This window comes from Pongo abelii, chromosome 3 (assembly GCF_028885655.2).
Source record: "Pongo abelii isolate AG06213 chromosome 3, NHGRI_mPonAbe1-v2.0_pri, whole genome shotgun sequence".
Classification (NCBI taxonomy): Eukaryota; Metazoa; Chordata; class Mammalia; order Primates; family Hominidae; genus Pongo; species Pongo abelii.
Window position 1 is genome coordinate 211,348,613 of NC_071988.2, and position 23,018 is coordinate 211,371,630.

The 23,018-nt window shown below is 38.6% G+C and overlaps 1 pseudogene; it reads right to left on the reverse strand.

Moving 5' to 3' along the window:
- Positions 1–22,758, reverse strand: part of LOC129059217 (endogenous retrovirus group K member 8 Gag polyprotein-like) — a 51,297-nt pseudogene extending 28,539 nt beyond the window's left edge.
- Positions 22,759–23,018: the final 260 nt, after the last annotated feature.

Consider the following 23,018-nt stretch of genomic DNA (forward strand, 5'->3'; position numbering starts at 1 on the left):
AAATTAAAAACCTGCTCCTGAAGGACTTCTGGGTAAATGATGAAATTAAGGCAGAAATCCATAAGTTCTTTGAAATCAGTGAGAACAAAGAGACAACATACTAGAATCTCCGGGACACAGCTAAAGCAGTGTTAAGAGGGAAATTTATAGCATAAATGTCCACATCAAAAAGCTAGAAAGATCTCAAATTATCACCCTAACATTACAACTAAAAGAACTAGAGAACCAACAGCAAACAAACCCCAAAGCTAGCAGAAGACAAGAAATAACCAAGCTCAGAGCAGAACTGAAGAGAGATGGAGACATGAAAAACCCTTCAAAAAATCAACAACCAGCAGGTGGTTTTTTGAAAAAAATCAATAAAATAGACCACTAGCTAGACTAATAAAGAAGTAAAGATAAAAGATTCAAATAAACACAATCAGAAATGATAAGGGGGATACCACCACTGACCCTGCAGAAATACAAACAACCATCAGAAAATACTATAAACACTTCTATGCAAATACAATGGAAAATCTAGAAGAAATGGATAATTTCCTGGAAACATACACCCTCTCAAGACTGAACCAGCAAGAAGTTGAATCCCTGAATAGGCCAATAACAAGTTCTAAAATTGAGGCAGTAATAAATAGCCTACCAACCAAAAAAAAAGCCCAGGTTGAGATGGATTTACAGCTGAATTCTACCTGAGGTAAAAAGAGGAGCTGGTAATATTTCTTCTGAAACTATTCCAAACAATTGAAAAGCTGGCAGAGATACAACAAAAAAGACAATTTCAGCCCAATATCCCTGATAAACATCAAAACAAAAATCCTCAATAAAATACTGCCAAACTGAATCCAGCAGCACCTGCCAAACTGAACCAAGCTGCACATCAAAAAGCTCATAGACCGCTATCAAGTTGCTTCATCCCCAGGAGGCAAGGCTGGTTCAACACACACAAATTAGTACCTGAAATTCATCACATAAACAGAACTAAAGACAAAAACCACATATTTATCTCTATAGATGCAGAAAAGGCCTTTTATAAGATTCAACATCTCTTCATGTTAAAATCTCTCAATAAACTAGGTATTGAAAGAATGTAACTCAAAATAATAAGAGCCATTTATGACAAACCCACAGCCAACATCATACCGAATGGGCAAAAGCTGGAAGCATTCCCCCTGAAACCTGCACAAGACAAGGATGCCCTCTCTCATGACTTTTATTCAACATAGTATTGGAAGTTCTGACCAGGGCAATCGGGCAAGGGAAAGAAATAAAGGATATTCAAGTAGGAAGAGAGGAAGTCAAATTGTCTTTGTTTGCAGATGACATGATCCTATATCTAGAAAAGCCCATTGATTCAGCTCAAAAGCTTTTTAAGCTGGTAAGTAACTTCAGCAAACTCTCAGGATACAAGATCAGGCTTATGCTACCTCCCGGGCTGGAGTGCAGTGGCATGATCTTGGCTCACCGCTGCCTTGACCTCCCTCCTCTCCTTCACAATGAGAACATAGGGACACAGAGAGGGGAAAAACGCACACTGGGGCCAGTTGGGGGAGGGCAGTGAGGATGAAGAGCATTAGCTAATGCCTACTGGGCTAAATATCTAGGTGATGGGTTGATAGGTGCAGCAAACCATCATGGCACGTGTTTACCTATGTAACAAACCTGCAGATGTACCCCAAAACTTAAAAAAATTAAAAGAAATAAAAAAGAATGTTTATTCTACCCTTGTTTGTATCGGTCTATAGGGTGGTTCTTGTCTTCTTTTTATTTGTTATTTTTTTTCTACCTGTTCTATCAGTATGCAATAGAGTACTGTTGATGTATCTAATGATGCTTGTGGATTTGCCTATTTCCTCCATTCATTTCTTTTAGGTTTTTAAGAACTGTATTTTTGAAGCTCTGTAATAAAGTTCACAGATTCCTAAGGTTATTAAATCTTATTGATGAATCAGCCCCTTTTTAGTTATATAATGCCCATTTTTTTCTTGAAAAGTATTATTTGCTCTAAGATTACTTTATTTTATATAAACATAACTATTAAAATTTTTTATGATTAAAGCTTATATTGTTCATTTTTTCCAACCTTTAGTTTTCATGTCTACATGTCTTTGTATTAAAATCAGTTTCTCATCAACAGGATATATGCTTTTATCCAGTCTGAGAATACTGACATTAAATTGTTGTGTTTAGATCATTTATACTTAATGTAATTATTGACATTATTGGCTATCAGTAAATCTACCATCTCATTCTTTTCCACCTACTTCATGCATTCTTTGTTTCTATTTCCCACTTCTCCATCCTTTGAAATTGAGCATTTTCCATTCTCCATTTTATCTTACTGTTTGCTGATTAGTTTTACTTCAGTTGTTGCATTAGTGTTTATAATATGCCCCTTTGACTTGTCACATTGTACCTTCAACAAACATTATACTACTTAATATGTGGTATAAGAATATTACAGCAACACATTTCTATTTCTAATCATTCTCTGTGGTCTTTTTGTCTTATATTTTATTTCTACCTGTTACATATTTCCAAAATCTTGCTTTTCTTTCTGTTAATAGTCAATTATCTTTTACATTTACTCTCAATTTTTGTATTTCTTGTGTTCTTTACATCAATCTAAATTTTTATCACATATCATATTCTTTCTGTCTAAAGAATGTCCTTTACAATTTTTTTTTTTCCTCTTTGAGATGGATTCTCGCTTTGTCACCCAGGCTGGAGTGCAGTGGCACGATCTCGGCTCACTGCAACATCCTCCTCCTGGGTTCAAGTGGTTCTCCTGCCTCAGCCTTCCGAGTAGAGGTCCGCCCGCCTCAGCGTCCCAAAGTGCTGGGATTACAGGCATGAGCCACTGCACCCGGCCTGTCCTTTAAATTTCTTGTATTCAGGGATACTGGCAGTGAGTTCTTACAGCCTCTGTTTGTCTAAAACGTCTTATTTCACTTTCATTTTTAAAGGCCCTTTCAGTGGATAAGGAATTCTTGATTTATATTTGTTTTTCTCTCAATACTTTACAGATATCACTATAGTCTTCTAACATGCACAATTTCCGACAAGAAAGTCTTTCTTCTCTTCAAATATGTCTTCTGCCCAATTCTTTAAGAATTTATGAGAATTGAAGCTTTTTTTAAAAATCTGCTTCAATGGCACCTGCCAGTTCCTCCCATAGTCTGCCAAATTGGAAACAATTCGCATTTTCCATCTCTTCTCTCTTTTTTTTTTTTTTTGAGATGGAGTCTCGCTCTGTTGCCCAGGCTGGAGTGCAGTGATGCGATCTCAGCTCACTGCAAGTTCTGCCTCCCGGGTTCATGCCATTCTCCTGCCTCAGCCTCCTGAGTAGCTGGAATACAGGTGCCCACCACCACGCCAGGCTAATTTGTTTTGTACTTTTAGTAGAGACAGGGTTTTACCGTGTTAAACAGGATGGTCTCGATCTCCTGACCTTGTGATCCACCTGCCTCAGCCTCTCAAAGTGCTGGGATTACAGGCGTGAACCACCATGCCTGGCCTCATCTCTTCTTAAATAAGCTTGTCACTCTTTAGAATTCAGTTCAGCTGATTATCTTGTGAACTTTGCTATCTAATATGTTCAACAAAAAGTTCTAATTTTGTAGATTAGCTAGTATTCTCTCATTGTTAGGGTGGAAAAAATGCTGTCTTGCAGTTTCTTACTTCCCTGCTATAAGAAAAACTCCAGTTCCTGTCTGATTGCCTTTTAAATCTGCACAATCATAAGACAAGGATATCAACTATGAGTGAGGAGGCTTCGGATGACATAAAAAATTTTAAGAGTTTGAAAAAGGTTGGACATTGCTATTGTAGATAAAGGAAGAAAAAACCTAGAGAAATATGAAAATCTGTCAAACTAGAGCAATGTGTTTGGTGTGAATATTTAAATTTGCCATGACATTGATCTATATCATATTGAAATTTTCTCCACATCACTCTGTTTTAAAAACGAAGTAGGAAGAATTAAAGTAGTGGGAAGCAAAGGGTTAATCCAGGTATGAAGCTGTTTGAGTCCAGTTTCTTAAACAATCAGGTAAAAAAGTTTGAGTATACAGATTGAATTAATGTAATAAAGTGTAAACTTGCTAAGAAAGGAATTGAAGACAGAAAATAGCTGATGATTTGGAGAAAAATACAGCAGTCAAAGAATCAGTGGCAGAAATAAAATATTCCAAGATCATTAGAGTTTAGGAGGCCAAATACCTAGGGCACTCATGTTAGATGAGTTGCCTCTGTGGCTATGTCTACCAGCTAGAATAGGATACAAGAGGTCAACTCCTCAGTAAATGAGAACATACAACGAAGAAGTGCACTCAGAATAGTATCTTGATGGGGATGGAAAAGTAGTGGCCTGGTAGTGGCTCAGAATGCATGAAAGATACGTGTGCACTTTCTGAGTTGTGTGCAGAGTGGCAGAATTCGGTGTATACACTTGGCTGTCAGTGCAAAGAGGTGGAGGAAACATTCAGTAAGGACGCTGAGAATTCCAGAGTGCTACAAACAAAGCCATTAGACACATAAAGCGCAGCCCTGGCTAGTTGATGATCAGGTATTACCGTGTGTGAAAAGTGACACCAGCATCTTGTGCTTGTGTGGAAATATCACTTCCCTTGAAGAAGGCAATTGGCTTTTCATACAGTATTCAAGTGGCAGATAAAAGTGACGTTTTCCTGGTCTAGGAGCTATTCTCTTTCCTTAAAATGACTTTGCATATTTCAGATATAATTTTAGAATGTTCTGATAACAAATATTAACTATTAAAACACTATATTATTTCCTTTTTATTTAAAATTTTCAGATGCATCCCATGCTTGTTTTTACCTTACTGCAATCCCTCATCTAGGTAATTTTCAAAGATTACTTCTTTCTTTATTATCAGAAAAACTCTTCAATTGATATAGTTCATCATATTTCCACTAATTCAATCAAGCATTACCTCTCATATATTTCACATTATATTCAATATCATATGTGATGTAATCAGATTTCTGAGACCCTGGATAATTTTCAGAGCCACATGTGCCTACCTGCCAACAGCTCTTCCACCACTGCCAAATGACAGTGTGCCCCTGATGAGAGTGAGTATAGCTCAGAGCAAAAAGGGCTTCATATTTTGTTGTTGTTGTTGTTGTTGTTGCTTTAGTCTGTTTGGTTGGTTGGTTTTTAGTTATCGCTATTATTATTATTATGAGATAGGCTTATTCTGCCTCCTGGGCTGGAGTGCAGTGGCATGATCTCGGCTCACTTTTATTTTTATTTATATTTTATTGCGGCCTTGACCTCCCAGGCTCAAGCAATCCTCCCGCCTTAGCTTCCCACGTAGCTGGGACTACGCGCATGCACCGTCACAGCTGGCAAAACTTTTTATCTTTTTGTAGAGATGACATTTCGCCACATTGCACAGGCTGGTCTTAAACTCTTGGGCTCAAGTGATCCACCTGCTTGGCCTCCCAAAGTGTTGGTATTACAGACTTGAGCCACGGTACCCGGTTAAAAGGAGGGTTTCATATGCCTGAAAACACTCAACATTAAAGCCGCAGATAGCGGTATGTGTGTTTTTAGAATGGTGCGTTAGCCTTACATGCGGTAAGGATGCAGCACAACAATCAATCAGCTTCTCAGATCTGGCAGGATCCAACCTCATCCACCTCACAGACATAATGTCACTGCCATTAGATTCCGGGGACCAGGTGTCAACTCTCCCAGATGCCCTTTACAATTCAATAAAATCTTAATCAAAATCCACAGGACTTCTAGTGGAAGAAAATAGAATTCTAAAGTTTGTAGACAATCAATGAAAGGATAGAGGAAAAGGACTTACTCTATCCAATACCAAGACTTGTTATAAGTCTGCCTTAAATATAGTCTGCAGAGACAAATAGACCAATGACCTAGAACAGACAATCCGGAAATATACCTGTACATAAGTGGGCATTTGATTTATGACAAAAGTGAAATTGCAGAGCAATGGAAATAGGAAGAGAATTTCAATAAATTGTTTCATATCAATTGGATACCCCTATTAAAAAAACTCCCACTTCATAACATGTAGAAAAATCAAGTCCAGATCGAATGTAGTTTGTTTTGTAATAAAACATTTATAAAAACAAATATAGAAAAATATCTTCATAACTTCAGGTAGGAACATTTTTCTTATTCAAAATATGTGTCAACCATGAATAAAGCATTATAATTTGAACTTTATTACACTCAAGAAACTCTGCATATCAAAAGCACCCTGTTTGTTGAAAATCCTCTTGAAGAAAATCAGCATAGCCATTAATAGCATGATCATTTTTTTAAAAAGTGTCATTATTTATAAGCCTGAAAGCAAAGAGAACTGAGAAAGGCCAGTCATGGACATGGAGAAGACATTTCAACACATATAATTTGCAAAGAGCTTGCATTCAAAAATAAATTCCTTCCATACGAATATGTAAATAAATATGGATGTATCTAACAATTGGTTTATATTAAAAAATAAAAAGAACACTGAAAGACTGATGGAAATATGGGAATAGATTTACATTGTCTTTCCCAATGAAGATTTTCAAAACGGCAATAAATATGAAAAGTGGTCAAGTCCGTTAGTAATTACAGAAATGCAAATTAAAACTAAATGAGCACTTCTATACAGATACCAAAATGATTGTAATTAAAAAAAAAGTTAAAAACCAAGTGTTGGTAAAAATATGAATTAAGGGTGTGAGCATAAATTTATAAATCTACTTTAGAAAATGAAAGTACAAAACATTCACATCCTATGACCTTGGAATATCACCCCAAATGTCTGTCCAATAGAAACATGTATACATGGCACGAGGGATAGATACACCCCAAATGTCTGTCCAATAGAAACATGTATACATGGCACGAGGGATAGATACACCCCAAATGTCTGTCCAATAGAAATATGTATACATGGCACAAAGGACAGATACTGTGTTGTTTTTAATTACAAACATTGTATCAAACTGTCCCAATTGGAAACAATGTACTGTCTCTTAATTAGCATTGATAAATAGTTTTATATTTGTGCAACATTATATCATTCAGCAATGACAATGAATAAGCTTCTGCAACATGCAGTAACAGAAATATATCTCACAAACATAACAATGGGCAAAAGAAGACAATCAAAAAAGCCAAAAAAAAGAAAATAAAAGAAGGAAGGAGGAAGAAACAAAAGATGAAAAAAGAATGGAAGACAGGAAGGAGAAAAATACATACTGTATGATTTTACCTAAGAGAAACTCAAGACAAGTAAAACAAGTCTACCCTAGTAGTTATCTGTGGTTAGCAGAGAGGCAAGGAAAAATAAAGAAAGCTTTGGGGTTGCAGGTAATGTTTTATTTCTTGACCTGGGTAGGGATTAAACAAGTGTGCTTAGAATAGAATATGATAACTTATTCAGCTGTACACTTATGAGTTGCAAGCATTTCTTGATTTTATATATCAATAAAATTTTACCTTAAAATATGATTCATTTCAGAATCATGTACTAAATTCAAATATGTGAAAGTCAAAGTAGGGATTCACTTTCTGGAAAGCTACATACTACCTAACCCCTAATTTCCTACTTCCTTTAGACATAGATCAGGTGGTTTATTTCTGAGCTTTCATCAGTAGTTTTAATTTTGTTCTTTCCTTCCTGATTGAATGTGGCATCAACTGGCTTCAGTCCAATGAGCAACTCATTAAGTCTAAAGCGTCTCTGTTCTCAGCACACCTGCTGATTTACAACTTCTCTTATTTTTTTTGAAGTTTGTGATACCTTAGCTTTTGCCAAGTATCAGCATTTTTATTAATTTTTACCTAATTATAAAAATACAATATAATATTCTAACATTTGTGCTTCTATTATTTGTGTAGCTAATGCCAGTGACAAATCTGTAACTGGTCATTAGCAACTGTAATATCATTAGCATGTAATAATACAGAGTGGTTGTGTCTCAGCTGTTGCATACACTTTTGTGTATAAAATTTTGCATAACTTATTATAGTGTAAGTTATTCAAAAGCAGAATATGTTAACATTATGGACATCTGGTATATCCTAAATCATTTTGTAATAAATTTTATTTCAAATATCTACATGTCTTCGCTTAATGAGATTCCTGAACCAATGCTTGGTCTATGTATAAGTGTTGGTGTATTTTGTTCAAATGATTTTTTAAAAAATAATTTCCTTTGGTCACGATAAATAGGTGTTATCCATGAAGCATAGATAAAACAGAGTTGTTTTTATTTATATTCCCCTCCTTTCCTCAAGTTACAACACCTTAACACTTTTTATTCTACTTTTAGAGTACCATGTCCGCTTAAAGAAAACTAGACATGTCACCATGTCTCTCAGTACTTTAATCCTTGAGCAGGAGACAAGTTAGTAAACTGTTTCAAACAATGCCTGATGCGTAGCATTACCCTGTGAGTATTTGTACAAATAAAATAAAACACAATATAAAATAAGATAAAATAAAACATTGTCTGATGTAGTAACATCACGAGTTGGTTTTGGGCTCCCTGAGTTTGGAAAATGTTAAAGGTATTAAATAAATGAGTTACTCCTTAATTTTGTTAATGCTCTTTTGACTAATAAGACTTTTCTAGAGTTACATATTTTAATCTGTTTCATTTTTATTTTTTCCTTTGGTTTTATATTTTTAAAAGCCATTATATCCCTCCCACTGAGAACATACACATACACATATACAGACACATATCTATTTCAAATGAATACTTACTACTTTATCATTCTTGGTCTTAATTGTACTATTTAATTTTTTTGTTGGGGTCTGTGATGACATAGGCCCATGTTTTTTCATCCCATTACTCCTCAAACTGTTTCAGCAGCAACGTTTGCATATCTTCCTCCTAGCTTTAACCTGAAATGCCATGTTCATACAACACAGATTCTTCTTTCTGTTTCTAGGATTTGGGATCTATTTTCACCAAGCTGTTTATTTGTGGTCAAGTACTTTACTAATTTTAGTTATTTTTGCTTTGAAATCTCCCTTAATATTACATTTTATCTTTATAAAATGTGAAGCCTTCTGAATTAGTTTTTTCCACCATTACTTAAATGAGCATTAGAATCATCTGATGTGAGCCTTATAGGATGAGTTGGAGTGAAAAGCTGAAGATGGCAGAGTTTCTGCAGGCACAGGGAGCCACAGGTGCAAAGACACCAAAGTGAATAGGCAAGGACTTTCTATAAATCAGAAACAATATGGTGTGATTGGACTGCATAGTTTAACAAGGTGAGTGGCGCAAGGTGGTTCTGGGTAGGTGGTAAGGAGCATGTCATATGCAATCTTCAGGGATGTTATTCTAATGGTAATAAGGGTTGTAAGCCAGGAAGATAAATTGAACAGATTCATGTTTGGGGGACGCTCACCTTCATATAGCAGTAGGTGAATCAAGAGGACAGAGACTGAGATGCAGCTGTAATCAACATGGAATGATTAAGACCTGAACTGGGGCAGTAGGGGTTGAGAGAAGCGTCTAGATGACTTAAGACTGGACAAGAAGACCCAGAAGGTACAAAGGACATGATTTTGTTTATTTATTTATTTAAACAAATAGTTTAAGTATTTTATTTGTTTGCAGCTGAGCTTGTCAACACTATATAATGAAAAGGTACAAATAATTATGTTGCAGTTTGGGGTTAGATTTAAGTCAAAGACATTCATTAATAAGGAGTCTTCGAATGTGAATATTCTAGAAATTTCTCTATGCCACGTGATCTGAACAACTGTCTCTGAATATTACCTTACTTTGGAAGACATTGGCATACATTTGAATTAAACCCAGGATTTTTCAAAATGAGTAATTTGAAACAACTATTTTGTATTCAAACCAAAACATTATTAATAGAATGTTGCTTTCCAGAAACAGTAATAAAGGAAACAAGGTGTATTAGTCTGTTCTCACACTGCTATAAAGAACTACCTGAGACTGGGTCATTTACGAAGAAGAGTTGTAATTGACTCACAGTTCCACAGACTGTACAGGAAGCGTGGCTGGGAGGCCTCAGGAAACTTAGAATTGTGGTGAACAGGAAGGGGAAGCAAACACATGTTACCATGGTGGAGCAGGAGAGAAAGCCAGGGGGAAGTGTTACACACTTAAACAACGAGATCTCATGAAAACTCACTCACTGTCAGGAGAACGGCAAGGAGGAAATCTCGCCCTTGATCCAACCCCCTCCCGCCAGGCCTCTCCACCAGCTTTGCGAATTACAATTCAATATGAGATTTGGGTGAGGACATAGAACCAAACCATGTCACAGGGCATTTTGCAAAATGTGGTTCTGAACAAGTCACAGCAAAAAATAAATGTGTTTTCAACGTGCACCTCCTCAGAACAAGGCTTCTGTCTGTTCCTCAGCTGGGAGGTAAGATGGAGCCCAGCCTGTAAGCAACCTTGGGCAGGGGCTGCCCACACAAAGCTCCAGAAGTGAACACGGACGCCTCAAAATAATTTGGGGAACCTGATCAAAAGATCCAAGTTCTGTGTGTGATAACAAATACAGATATCGAAGCGGGTTCTGCTGTGCAGCTGCCGAGGCCAGCCCAGCCCTGCCCAGGCTCTCCTTTGTTAGCCTCCTGGCAAACCCTGTTGTTCTTCCTCCAGGGAGACCTTTTCTCGTCAGCGGTTCAATGTCAAGGGAGCTCTTTGTGTGAATGAGGCGAGTGCCGACGACGCCATGTGGGTATTTCAAGCCTTGGTGTGAAAGTATTTTTCTAACACAGCTAGGCAGAGTCCACATATCAATGGTCTGTCTCCAGGTTGTTCTAATTTCTCACCATGCATCTATAGATCTAGGACCACAGACCTTTAGAATATCATCATAATCACATCTCATATCTACCCTAATTTATGATTCATATTCAGTGCCTGGAAACAGTCACTGTATTTAACAATAATACCTAGACCTAAAATAATCCACTGTTAACAACTTATATGGTTACAAAACATTAATGATTTTCTGTAGACCAAGCAAATATTTTTAACTATACTTGGCAAATGACATGACTTTGTTAATGATTGCTAATCATATGCAAGAAGGGCAAAGAACAGAGGAGTCAAGGATTACTTCCAAGTTTCCATCTTGAGACAATGGGGACACGTGTAGCTATTAACCTAAATTAGAGACAGTCAATAGCGAAACATATTGAAGGGGATTTTGAATTCAAGTTTTCCGATGGGATGCGTCCAATGGGTAGTTATGAATTTCTTTCCAAGTTTCTGTCTTGAGACAATGGGGAGATGTATAGCTATTAACCTAAATTAGAGACGCTCAATAGAGAAACATATTGAAGGGGATTTTGAATTCAAGTTACCTGATGGGATACGTCCAATGGGTAGTTATAAATGCATATAGGATGCTCCACAGAACTATCAAGGGTAATGATCTTCATTTAGAGATTAGCCTGTGTAAACTGAGATCATGGGATTAGATCAGATTACCCAGAGGAATTAGGAAAAAGTGACTAGAAACCTGATGATGAAATCGCAGAATTACCAACACAATTCCAACAGTTGAAGAGCAATGGGCAAAAAAATCATGACTAAAGGGAAAAAGGAGTAAATAAAGGGAGTGAGTAACTAGGAAGAAGAGCAGGAAAAACAGTGGCCTGGGTTTCCAGAAGGAGAAATAGACATTCACACTTTCAAATGCTGCAGAGTACAGAGAGACGAGAAAAGCAATGTATCCACTGGGGACTTCATTGACCCCTTTTATATACGAAGACATCTGTTGAATTTTCACAGAAGTGAGAGAAAGGGGGAAGCCACAGCGATGTGGAGACAATTGATAATAAATTCCAATCAACCTTTCACTCGTTTTTTTGACTTTTTTTTTTTTTTGAGGGCTGCTATGAGCCAAATGCTGTGCTGGGCATGGTCCTATAGCAGTGAAATAATCAAACAAATTCGCTGGCCCAATAGATCCCAGCCTCTGATGCGGAAAGAGAGAAAACATAAACATATTTATGTATGGGAGAACAGAGAAGGCTTTACTGTGGAGCTTTTGAGGAGGGCCCTGAATTCAGTGAGGGAGAAAGCACTGTGGGCAGATGAAGCAGTGCAGGCTCTCAGTGGGGCCCATGTGGAGTGGGACTGGGGAACAATAAAGGGCCCAGCGTGGCCCAAGGTGAATGAGTAAAGGGGAGCTAGCGGGAAGATGAGGTATGAGGGGCAGAAAACAGCGGGAGCATGTAGGGCTGTGAACAGCACTGGGTAGGGAACTCTGAACACATTCTCAGTATGTTGGAGAGACTTTGGAGGGTTTTGAACAGTGGCGTGCACTGATCTGAGTTATCTTTTATGAGAATGACTCTTTGGAGAACATATGGTAAAGTGATGGAATACAGCAAATGTGAAATTCTTATTCAAACAGCTTGGTAGAAGGAAGGAAATAGATGAACATAATCACCAGATTGCAATGAAGGGAATGGGAGAATTTTCAATAGGAGAGAGGAGTATGTTCTATGTTGTAGAGAAAGAGGGACCCACGGTGAGAGGGGAAGGTACAGCTGAGAGAGTAGGATTGAGGCATAAAGGTTTAAGGTAAAGAAGGATCAGATTTTGGCGAGAAAAAGATAGCTCTTCCACTGAATTACAGAAAAAGGAAAAAGAGGAAGCCAACCTAGAGAATTTTATAGTGAACTCAGGAAGTCGAAAAAATCTTCATGAATGTCCTCTATTATTTCCATAACATAGACACCAAGGTCCAGGAAGAACAAGAAAAAAGGCAGGAATCACTTGTGGAAAATGGAAAAGTCAAGAAGATTAGAGACACATGGAGTGGTTGCCTTTGATTATTCAGGCCCGGCTCAGAAGAGAGGCAATGAATTTGTAATGGCAGAAGGAAAACCTTCCCACTTTGTATAACTATTTATTCCAAGTGTGTCTGTTCTTATACTGGTCTTTAAAATATTTTCCTAGTAAACGTGTTTGGCAGTCATGCCCACAAAACACTGTATGTAGGTCATGCTACCATTTTAAGTCAATTTACTTTCTTAAAACTGATTTGTTTAAAAGATTATTTTAATGAGACAATGCTAAAAGTTATTATTGGAACAGTGTTTCACTTCTGCCACAGGAAAAATATTATTTATAGAGAAAGATAAATGCCCTATCTTTAGACTGCATGTTGAATCTCTTGCTAGAAAATATGTTTATAAATAGTCTCATGATATATAACCTATAGCTAATAAATTGCTATGGATGACTGAACTATACAGTACAAAAGACATTTAAGGACTAATACAAATGTTTTATTGCAAATGAATTAAAGTTACACACTGAATGAATGATTAATATAGCCAGAAATTATCCCAAGACACCTATAGTTCAAGAGGCCAACAATAAACATATTGGGTAGTGTTTTCATTAAAAAAAAATTTATTCTATTATGTTAGGTTTTGCTCAGAAAAAAAGGTATTGCATTGTAACATTTAATGAAATAATGGCCTTTCATTGAAATACATTTTATTGTGGTAGTATTTTAGACTTGCGATGTATTTTCATTTCTAACAGCTTAGAAGGCAAATGTATATGAAAGGCTCTAGCCTAACGATTTTTACATGCATAATTCCTTTTGCAGTATCATCTGAATTAGCTTAGTGTGGACATTATTTCTGATTGGATACATGGCTCGCATCACTCAACCTTAGGGATGTTTTTTTCCAAGATATTCATCCACCAAACAACTGCCATTGGCATGAAGATTTCAAGAGCTTTCTCATTTCCAGGTTGTTTGAAATGTTTCACCGACATGAACTTGAGCCTATGTGTAAAGCAAGGGTAGGGGGCTCATCCTTGGAGGAATACAATGAACCATGATAAGGAGATAGTGTTTCATTTCATAAAAATACCAATGCAGACAGGTCCCTAGGCTTATAGATATGCTTCAGAATACACTGTGTAAATTAAGGTTTGGATGATGCAGTTTGCTCTACCTATCACCCCACTGTCCTCAGCCACCCTTCCTGCTGCTGCTTTGGCAGCATATGAAAAAGTGCGGCCACCCAAATGCTAGTTAGGACCTCCCAGATGGCCAGGCTGAACACGCACCTTCCATAGGCCAAGACTAGAATGAATTGTGAATGTAATGAGTAGGAAGAGATGCCTCAAGCAACCTTGAGAAGACAGATTTACTCCCTCAGAATCCAGGGAATAACAGATGAAAGGAAGACCCAGCTCTGGGTGGGAGATGGAGGAGGTCTCACAAAATATTACTTCACACTGGTTAGCTTCAGTGGTTTGCCTGGGACAGTGTGAGTAAGCGTATTCCAACTGAGGACCTTCTGCAAATGCTGTTATCTTCCCCAAACACCTAACCCACCAACGTGTGTACACAGGTAAAGGCTGCAGACTGGTTTCTGCACACACGCTGATCTGCAGGGAGCTGGGGGCTGTAAGCCTGCCTGCATTCTTCAGGTGATTCCTGCAACACCCTCCATGCTCTAATTCCACCCGGGTTTTGGCATACCAATCTTTGAACCTAAATTATCCCCTCTTCCCACAAATAGAATGTTTGCAGCTACCTGCTAGTATTCTGATTAAGAAGAGTATAAATAGGTTTCACAATTTTCATAAATTCTTCTATTGAACGTGATGGGAATCGAAAGAATATTTGCAGTTCTATTTTACTTACCATTGCCTACTCTGCCCAGAGGAAAGAGGCGACTGCACAGTGCCGGCTCTCATTTCCCTGTACTTGCCCCCGAATCTGGCAAGCACAGCAATTAGAAAACCTCAGTGCTGGATCTCTCTCTGTTACTTAACAGAGATGTCTTACTACGTTCATTCAAACTTTACCACTTAACTATAGCAATTCAAAGGGTACAAAAGAATAGAAGAATAACACTTATTTTTATCACTTTTCCATTTTCAAGTGAAGATGTTTCCTTAACATGTAGTTCCTAAATTTCTGCAAATGGAGCAATAAATCTGAAATATTTGTTTTAAAATAATCAACTTATCTCATATTGAAAGACATGTTTTAAAAGATTACCTTCCTTTCTTCTTTCTTCTCTCTTCCTCCTTCCTTTTTTTATTCCATCTTCCCTTTCTTTTTTCTTTCCATCCTTCTTTCTCCTTTCGTCCCTTCTTTTCTTCCTGTCTTTCCTTTCTTCCTCCCACTTATCCTTCCATTGTTTATTCATCCTTTCTACTGGAGTACATAGTTACTGAAAAGATGAAGTAACTTTTCAGACATAATATTTTCCACCAAACCCACATAATACTGAGAAACCCCAGTCAATAACCTGGTTCACAATGGACAGGATATCGTCATTCCCTGTACTTGGAAATGTTAAAAAGGAATGCATATACCAGCTGAATAAATACTGAAGCCATTAAAAAACTGACACAGGAAATCGTCATAAAAGTCTACTTTCTCTTGTCAAATGCAGGATTGGGTTACACATTTTAGATGCTCCCACTTCCGGCATCCACACCTCCCATTGTGATCCAATCTGAAAATAATGCTAAACTATAAAATAAGATGAGAAAAGCTGTGATATTGTGATTTCTAATAGGAAACATATATTTTTATCGTCATCCTCAATTCCTGGCACAGAGCTCTAAAAACCCCGGTTATTTCCTGAATGATAAGTGTGCTAGATGCATCTTTGTTCTCGTATTCGGTCTTTGACCCTGGTTCAGGACACAGAGTTCCTAATCCTTTGGAATTTCCTGGATGATAGGAGTGTCTTTTGTTCTAATGAGATGTCCCTTGGTGCTCCTGGATGGGGGCTGGTCACCAGAAAGCCACGATTAGAAAGATGGAACTTTCAGTCTTATGCCCCCATCCTCCAGAAAGAGGAGAGGGGCTGGAGTCTGAGCTGATAATCAATCACGCCTGCATGATAAAGTCCCCATTAACATCTCTTAACTCTGGGATTCAGAGAACTTCCAGGTGGGCAAACATATCCACATGCCAAGAGGGTCGCACACCCCAATTCCACGGGGACAGAAGATCCTGTGTTTGAGGAACCTTCTAGAATTCATCCTATGTATCTCTTTATCCGGCTGTTCATATGTATCCTTTGCAAATGAGCTAGTAAATGTAAGTAAATTATTTTCCTAAGTTCTGTGAGCTGCTCTAGCAAATTAATTGAACAGAGTAGCTAGTTCGTTGGTCAGAAATTCTGGAGGTCCAGACTTGTGATTGGCAACTGAAGTCGGGAGCAGCCTTGTGAGACTGAGCCCTTAGCTCATGGGATTTGACTCTTAATCCAGGTAGACAGTGTCAGGCTTGCTTTGAATTATAGGACGCCTAATTGGTATCTGCTAGAGAAAAGTGTCTGGGCTGTGTTGAGTGTTAAGAGTAGGAAGGCTGGATGCGGTGGCTTACGCCTATAATCCCAGCACTTTGGGAGGCCAAGGAGAGCAGATCACGAGGTCAGGAGATTGAGACCATCCTGGCTAACACAGTGAAACCCTGTCTCTATTAAAAATACAAAAAATTAGCCGGCGTGGTGGCATATACTTGTAATACTAGCCACTTGGGAGGCTGAGACTGGAGAATTCCTCGAACCCAGGAGGCGGAGCTTGCAGTGAGCTGAGACCATGCCACTGCACTCCAACCTGGGCGACAAAGTGAGACTCTGTCTCAAAAAAAAAAAAAAAAGGAGGAAAAACAATTAGATTTTTCTTATCTCATGTGGTAGCCAACCAGGTTCAGATTTTTCTCATGATGACTATGTTGATGTTCTTTGTAGTTTAGATATAGAAGTTCCTTCAAAAAGATTCTGGTTTTTGTGATGGTTATTCTTGCACTGCTGGTGCTCATAGTGTCTGTCTGGTCCATCTGTCTGGTCACTTAACTCTGCTACCGTTCTTTTAACATTACACGTCACTGGAGGAGGAGTTGGTTTATACATATGATTCCAGCCTCTTTCCAGTTAAGCCCCTTCTTCGGTGCTCAGCATTATTTTGCAGGGATTGATGGTATACCTGTAGGCTAGTCAGTGCAAGTTTATTAAGCATTCCATAAGGGAAACACATTGAGGGATTAAAAAAAGGCAAAATCAAATTTTTTCAGATGTTTTAAACATTTTGTTGCTGCAATGAAGGAGCATAAGGAAAATAAACATATTGTCAACAGTTCAAGTGCTAATAAACTAGGAGAAAAATGGATGGTTTAGGTGATAACAGCTTCAGGATATAAAAGGAGGCTAGAACTTATTCTGAATAATGCTTGTTATAGAGAAATTTAGACTTGATCCATCTTGAAAGGAAATCAAGGTATTATCTAGGCAAAGAAAAAGAGGTCAAATGTTCATGGTATGGGTGAAGAAAATATATAAACCATATTTGAGGGCTGGTGAGTCAGATTAGCTGAAGTGAATGTTTTTAATAGGTGGGTAGTGGAGGATACATTTATTGGCTAGGTTAGCTCACAATTGTAAAGGTCCTCAAACACACCACCAAGGAATCTGGAATAAATGAGGAATCCCTGCAGTCTTGACCAAGAGCATGGCAGGATTGAAGGTGTGTTTCCAGACTGGCCTGGAAGTGATGTGCAGCATGTATCGGAGTTGGGAAGCAGGATATTGCACCACCCTTATTATTTAGCATTCTCTACACTGTCAAGCTTTGGAGTAAGTTGAAAGTTCCCCTTAGATCCCACTTGGTGGCCTGAGAGCTCTCTATCTTGTCTAGGAGGCACCGTACTGCTCAGCAGCAGAGACTCCTGACAGCGAATGTCAGTCATGATGCTTTCCTCAAAGCTCTTCCACATGTTACAACTCACCTATCTAGGGATGCGCAGTCACACCCAGAAGACTTGACAAGTTGTCCAACCAAGAGTGGAGCTTGGCAATTCCAAGCTGCTGTCATTTTGAACTCTGGAGGTGTATGAAGATGTCCTTGATTTATATGGTTTCCTACTGTGATCGGCTCCTATCTGAGGTCAGTAGAAGGCCCAATGTTTATTTTACCCAATGTCTTCAAAAGATATTGCTTTTCACTATGTGTTATGATAAAAGTCAGTCATTTTAAAAGTTTCTCAAATTGATACAACTTGGCTTCATAAATATCAACCAGTTATATGTGTCTGTAATGGATAAAGAACAGTTAAAGCCATTATTCTCCTCCCAATCAGGTGGTCTGTAATTTTATGAAGATTCCTGCCTCCTAAGAGCTCATGGACTCAGTGAATTGTGCTACCTATTGTGGGAGATGTTAACTCCTTTTTTTAGGGACACAGCTCCACTTATTTTCAAGTCTGCTTTGAAGATAGATGTGGTCATATAACCAAGTTCAAACCAAAAGAATGTGATCAGAAGTAAGAAGTGCCATCTGGGTCTAGTCCTTAAACTGCATGATGTACCTTCATGTCTTTTGCCCTTTATGGCCAGCTGCAATGGAGATAATCCCTAAGTTGACTTTAGAAGCCACACATAGTAGATGACAAATATTTATTAACACAAATCCTTAAATGACTGTGAGGAGATAGATCACCCACTGATGTATCCAACTACTAACTAATGTTACCTGAGTAAGACGTCAACTTTTATTGTGTTTGAACCATTATGCATTCTGGAAACAATCTGTTATATAGCAGTTAGTTTACCATAGGTCATGTAGACAGTCAACATTTGGTTTATTCTACCAAGATTAAACAATAAAAAAGGTTTTAAAAGGAAGTAAATTCATGGAAAAGTAATTTTGAATAATAAATTTTGAGGTCAACAAAGCTTTAAAAATATAGAAATTGAAGGAAATTGTGGTTATGCCATGCTTTTAAACATTTGCTATATATACAAAATAATTAGGCATATTTAGATGATTAATCACTATCAAGGATTCTTGATTAGTTGTGTGTTTTGTTGAAAAATAGTATCTAAATTATTTATGAGTGTTACTTCAAAGTTCAATTTTTAGATTTCTTATCTTTGTATTTTTTGAAACCTATAGAAATTCTGTGTGTAAAGAAATTCTTACCATGGTTAAGGCAAAAAATATTTTGAAGAAACGTTCTAAATTATGTCTTTCAAATATATTTTCATGATATGAAATGTAGTTCTCTCACCTTCTTAGGAGGTTAGCTATTTTGTTTAGTTGACCAGGATTGCTTCAAACATATTTAAGAAATACAGTGTGTGAATCACATCATTTATTAATTAGTCAAAGCTTTTCCAAATTTGTTAAAAAGAAAAAAATTGTCCAGCATGTTGTAGGAATAGTTAGAACTAGAGTAGATCTCAAAACTACCTCTCCCTCTTTGATATGGGTTGACTCTGTGTCCCACACAGATCTCATCTTGTAGCTTCCATAATTCCCACGTGTTGTGGGAGGGACCTGGTGGGAGATGATTAAATAATGGGGGCGGGTCTTTCCTGTGCTGTTCTTATCATAGTGAATGGGTCTCATGAGATCTGATGGGCTTTTTTGTTTGTTTGTTTGTCTGTTTTGAGATAGAGTCTCACTCTGTCACCCAGGCTGGACTGCAGTGGCACAATCTCAGCTCACTGCAAGTTCCGCCTCCCAGGTTTATGCCATTCTCCTGCCTCAGCCTCCCGAGTAGTGGGGACTACAGGTGCCTGCCACCATGCCCGGCTAATTTTTTGTATTTTTAGTAGAGACTGGGTTTCACTGTGTTTGCCAGGATGCTCTTGATCTCCTGACCTCGTGATCTGCCCGCCTGGGCCTCCCAAAGTGCTGGGATTACAGGCATGATGGTTTTAAAAATGGGAGTTTCCCTGCACAAGCTCTCTCTCTCTTTGCCTGCCACCATCCACGTAAGATGTGACTTGCTCCTTCTTGCCTTCTGCCATGATTGTGAGGCCTCCCCAACCATGTGGAACTGTGAGTTCTCCATGAAACCTCTTTCCTTTGTAAATTGCCTGGCATTGGGTATGTCTTTATCAGCAGCATGAAAACAGACTAACAAACTCTTTAAATATTAAGCTAAATTATTAATGTGGGGAAAAGCAAGAGAGATCAGATTGTTAATATGTCTGTATAGAAAGAAGTAGACATAAGAGACTCCATTTTTTCCTAGTCCCTTTTCTGGTATATATCCCATCTTGGTCATGATTTTTTGACTCGTGGGGCTATATAATGGAGCGGGCATAGTGATTTCCGTACCCCGTTGTTGTAATAAATCTCAACCCCACAGATTAAGAGGAATTGAAGTAATCATTGGCTGAACAGTACTTTCTTGATTATCTGGCCCTAAACAATGTAAAATCTTAGTACTTTGATACACTTCTGAGGCTGTGCCTATGCCGACAAGTCCTGTGACAGCCTTTTGTTTAGGCCAATTTTTTGGCCACTGATTTAAGGCAATGATAGAGACATCCGCTCCAGTGTCTACTAACCCTTCAAACTGTTTTCCTTGAATAATGGCCTTACACACAGGCCTGTTCTCTGAGACCTGACTTGCCCAATATGCAGCCTTTCCTGTCAGATCAGTGCTTCCAAACCTTTCTGGTTTTTTTTATCTTACTATTTTCAACCTTAATATATGGCAGGAGTAATAATTGAGCAATCTTGTCTCCTGGACTGGCACTCCAAGGAATTGAAGAGCTAATAACCAACTGAATTTCGCCTTTATAGTCTGAATCAACTACACCAGTATGAATTTGAACTCCCTTTAGATTTAGACTTGATCTCCCCAAGATTAGTCCTACAGTCCCCTCAGGCAGCGGGCCATATACCCCTGTGGGGATTTTTTGTGGGGGCTCCCCTGGAAGCAGAGAGACTGCTTGTATAGTACATAAATCTACTGTTGCACTGCCACTTGTGGCAGGGGACAATTGTTGTATTGTGGTAACTGGCTTATTCCCTGAAACTCTTGGGACAGTGGGGGTTGTTGTCTCTGAAGACCTTGAGGAACAAAGGGCTGAATTGGGAATGCCCCAGTTTGTTGTGGGGCCCGAGGCTGGCCCCTTTGCTCATTTCCCGACAATGGTTGCCCCTTTTTATCAAATTTAGAATGACATTGACTAGCCCAATGTTTTCCTTTTTTACATCTTGGACATAAGTCAGGTGGCTCTCTACCTGTAGTTGTAGTCGCTTGAATAGTTATATTCTGTTTATTTGAGACTGGGCAATTCTTTTTTAAATGACCAATTTGACCACAATTATAACATTTCCCTTTAAATGTTCTAATTTGTCCTCCTAAAACGACTCCCACTATTGCTTGAGCCATAAGCGTAGCTTTATGTATAGCTCCTCCAATTCCATCACAGGCTTTTATATACTCTGAGATTACATCTGATCCCGCAGGAATCTTTCCTTTCAATGGCTTAATGGCTGATTGACACTCAGGATTGGCGTTTTCGTATGCCATCAACTCCACTATGACTTTACGGGCTTTTTCATCAGCAATTGACTTTTGAGCAACATCTTGGAGCCTTGCCACAAAATCAGGGTAGGGCTCTTTCGAACCTTGTCTTACTGTATTAACTGAGGGGCAGGCAGTTCCTGGGTCTTGGATTTTTTCCCAGGCTCTAAGACAGATAGCTCTAACTTGCTCAATGGCCTCATTTTGCATTAATGCTTGTTGACTAATGGTGCTCCAATTTTGACCTGTTCCCAATAGTTGATCTACATCTATGTTAACTGGAGGATTGGCAGCCCTATTTCTTCGGACCTGTTCTTGTGCCCCATCAATCCACCAAGTCTTAAATTGTAAAAATTGAGAGGGTGAGAGAGACGATTTTGCCAGAATCTCCCAATCATAAGGAATGAGTCTATGTCCATGAGCAATGGAATCTAATAGTGTCCTCATACAAGGGGAGTTGGGTCCATACTGTTTTACTCCCTCTTTCATATCTTTTAGCATTTTTATTGAAAAAGACTTGTATCTGGCCTCAACTGTGAGAGGCTCTCCCTCTTGGGCTCCTTCTCTAGGTGGCATCGGCTCTAACATTACTGGGAATTGCCATGCCTCAGTATCTCCTTCCTGTCTTGATTTATCAATAATTTCATGTAATTCACTACCCTGTCTACTAGGTGGTGCCATAGGATTAAGTCTCCTAGTGGGCAGCTGAGGGTAAGGCGCCCTGCCCTGTGGTGCTGGGGGCATTCCTGGACATCCATACTGACTTTTTGGGGGTGGCTGATACTGAAGTTCGGCCGGTGGCCAGTATTGATAAGCTACTGGTGGTTGGGTCTTATTTTCTCTAACCTGCATTTGAGGTTGTAATGCTACGGGCATCTGACCTAGAGGACTTGGCCCTCGTGGTTTAGACGCTAATGGCCCCACTGATTCTGGACCTTCTTCTTCTAATTTTAATGTTTTAGGATATATCACCTCCTGTAATTGATTATAGTCAACATTTTGCATTGACTGAGCCATTACTGGCTCTGCTACATATTTGCAATGTAAACTTTCCATTTCCTTTTGGGACTTTCTCCCTGTATTTTCTTTACAATCTATTACACAGCTTTCAGGGGCATCAGAAACTGAAACACTATCTTCTTCTGTTTGAAATGGTTCTAAAGCTGCTTTAATAATGGCCCAATCATTCCATACCGTAAGTGGAATGATATTACCCTTCCTACCTGCTTGTTTTAGTTCCTTACCAATTTTTTTCCAATCTTTTAGATCTAACGTTCCTTGTTCTGGGAACCATGGGCAAAATTGTTCTATTATTTGAAATGGCTTGATTAGATTTTTTGTAGATATTTTAACTCCCCCTCTTTTTAAAAGAATTTTAATAAAGCTGAGATGAGAGGCATATTTGCTTTTAGTTTTACTTTTAGTTTGCCCCATTATCACCCTAGCTTTCTTCCGAGTGCGCAAGCTTACCGTAAGGCTGACTGTAGACGTACTCAGGATCTCTCGTCGACTTGTCCTCAATGACCACGCTCGAGTGTACATTCACCCTAGAGAAAAGGCCTCCACATTGGGCACCAGATGAAGGGGGTGGGTCGCCCCTTCACAGCTGTGGGTGTTTCTCGTTGGGTGGAACGAGAGACTTGGAAAAGGAAAAGACACAAAGTGAAGAGAAAGAAATAAGGGGACCCAGGGGA